The 3,098-nt window shown below is 28.0% G+C and overlaps 1 long non-coding RNA gene across 1 annotated transcript; it reads left to right on the plus strand.

Annotated features, from left to right (window-relative positions):
- The first annotated feature begins 1,509 nt into the window (after positions 1 to 1,509).
- LOC150037473 (uncharacterized) lies at positions 1,510 to 2,100 on the plus strand. The gene is made up of 2 exons (XR_016528738.1): positions 1,510 to 1,640; positions 1,744 to 2,100. It is a non-coding gene; the product is annotated as an uncharacterized LOC150037473 (long non-coding RNA).
- The last annotated feature ends 998 nt before the right edge of the window (positions 2,101 to 3,098 follow it).

Raw genomic sequence — 3,098 nt, forward strand, 5'->3', positions numbered from 1 at the left:
AAATAAGATTTAAATTGATACAATTATTAGTTTAGGGTTTAAATTGATACTACCCTCGAAGTTCAGGTTTTAAATTAATACAACTAGTAGTTTAAGGTTTAAATTGATACAACTCTCAAAGTTCAAGGGTATAAATTGATATTTTTCCAACTTTTAATATATGATTACACATTTGAAAACACATCATATAACTTTTATTTTTAATTTATGAACCAAGCACACCTTTTGTTTAGTGTTATGTTTTTTATTCATAAATTGTTTTTGTTTTTATGTATTTTAAGGGGTAGGTTCCATAAATGCTAGTTTATACAAAATTTGAGTTCATATACAATGTAAATTTAGGGAGCCTTACACGTAAGATGAGACAAATAAATATACAAATCAAAACAAAGTTTGATGTCTTAATTTGAAAATTATACAAACTTTAATTTATGAGTTAAAAGTCAAACACTCCTTAATATTAATTAATATAATTGATATTATTGTCTAAATTAAGAAAATAATTATTTTAAAATATATATATATATATGAAAAGAATTATAGATAGAGATTTGAATCAATTTTAAAAAAATATTTAAGAAAAAATTGTGAAACTCCTTGTATTTAAGTAAATAATGATGTTTTACGATGTATTTAGTTTAACTTTTCAAGTGTTTAATTTTAAAAATAAATCATTTAAAAAATTAAAATATTTGACAACCACTCAATGTGACCATCCAAATTTTTAGGTAAGTTTTAATTTAATTATCTTAAATTATTTGAGTGCTATGCTGACTATTGAGACTAAAATTGAATTGTTCAAGGCTAAGATAATCCCATTTAAGTGAGGTGTTTAAGATTTAAAATTTAGATTTAATTTAATTGGTGGATTTATATTTGAGTTTGAAATATTGAAGGAGATTTGGAAATTGAGGGTTTAATTGATAAAAGGTTTGTGAATTTAGGGGTTTTGGAGGTTTGGAATTTTTGTAGGGATGTTTTTAAATATAAAAAAAAAATATTTACAAATATTTACAAGAAATTTCAAAAGTACAAACATTGATGGAACTTTTTACTATAAAGTATAAATATTTTTTAGATTTTTTTATTTATAAGAATTTTCCTTTTATTTGGGAATTTTGGTTGGTAGATTTAAATTGTTGAGAGATGATTATAAATTAAATTTTGAAGTTAATTTTAAGTTGGATTTAGAAAGGGATATGAAATATATATAAGTAGATATGTTTGAAATTGGAATTCAAATAGATTTTGGATATTAATGAAAATAAAAGGTCTTCTCGTGAAGCGCAGAGAAAAAAAAAATCAATTTCTTCTCTTCTTCTTCGTACGAATCGGGCCGTGCCCCACCCCTCTCTCGCCCCTTCGCAGCTCAGCCCAGACGCCGACGTGCGTTCATACCACCACGAAGCGCTGCCGCCGTCGTAACAAGTTCGCTGTTCAGCCTCATGTCTCACTGCGCCCAGCCGTCGTCTATCACCCGCACGGTTCGTGGGTTTCAATCGTGCCGCCGCTCTCTTCTCTCCCTCTCGCCGCCGATCCGACACCGCCATGTACTTCGCCCGCTTCGTCGGTATCCGCGCCGGCTGTCAGTTTCGTCGTAGCCTCCTTTGCTCGTCGGAGTTCGTCAGATTCTTCGTCAGGTATGTTCTTAAAAAAAAGAAAAAAGAAAAAGGTCAATTATATGCATGGAATATTGCTTGATTTACTGTATTTGATATGATCTGACTTTATATGAATGTTAAGATATGACACCAAAACTCAGGGTAAAAAAGAAGGTTATAGTAGCTCAGTATCCATAAGTCCAAGACCCCTAAGTTCGATGTTTCGATAACTCTGACCCCACCTGGTGCTCAGATTGACGAGGAGACAATGGCAGGATAAACTGGAGAAGCTATTACATCGTCATTCTTCAAAAACATTTTTTCTCTGATGATTACTGTTAATAACAAGATTGAAATTTTTATAGGTTCTATTGATTTTTCTTTTCCCTTTTTAAGATGTATTATTAGTTTAGGGAGTACGTGGTTGGACAAGATTTGGTTTGGGTTAGATTAGATATATTCTTGGGGATTTTAATTAATTTATTGAGTATTATTATTATTATTATTTTGAGGGTGGGTGGGAAAATCTTAGAAAACCATATTTTAAAAACATTAGTCCTAAAAATTCATGAAAGTGTGGTCTTGTCCAACTTTTTATTATTACGTTAACATTTAATCCATATACTTTACATTTTATAATAATTTAATCTCTATTATAAATTTAAAGTTGATATCTATTTGGTGTCTAAAATTTCAAAATAAATACTTTAGTTGTTTTGAGAAACAATGTTAAATGGTCCCAAAATCTACTTTGATCATTTGTTGACTAAAAGTAAAAGATGTGGTTGTTAAATGGATGCTCTCTTTTATGAATTAATTGTATAATTATTGAAAACTATGGAAAAAAAATTGTAAAAAAATATAGGCATATTTTAAACTACTTGCAAAAATAAGACCATTTAATTAGTATGAATATTGGGTTGCATATATCGAAGAGTTGTTACATTAACTATTATGTCATCCATTAAAGTGCCACATCAATTGTTCTAAGTAGTTTTAGGGACCATTTATAATTATTTCGATTTTATGTCTAACAAATCTTTTAACATTTTAAAATTTTTTAAAGAATATGAATTGACTTAGTAGATATAAAATCATAAAACTCCAATTTTTTTATATTTTGTTTAGTATGTATCTAACTTAAAAAGTGGTCAAACCGAGCAATGACCCAACCGATACGAAATTGAAAGTTTAAATATTTATTGCACTTTTTAAAGCTCAAGGTATCACATACAATAAAGTTCATGAATTTATTATATTTAATATATATATATATATATATATATTTAGAGAATATAAATAGACATCGCATTCCAAGTGTCAGGAATTTAACAATAGAATTAAATTTTTATTGACATGTAGTCGATTCCATTGATATTTTTACATTTCCATGAGGTTTGGTATCAACGATGAATAAATATTTTCATTATATCATTAAAAAATTAACGAAAAACACAAAAGAAAAATGTTAGTAATGTGAATATAATATAAATGATA

The sequence above is a fragment of the Benincasa hispida genome, chromosome 3 (assembly GCF_027475165.1).
Source record: "Benincasa hispida cultivar pf3 chromosome 3, pf3_genome.v1.1, whole genome shotgun sequence".
NCBI lineage: Eukaryota > Viridiplantae > Streptophyta > Magnoliopsida > Cucurbitales > Cucurbitaceae > Benincasa > Benincasa hispida.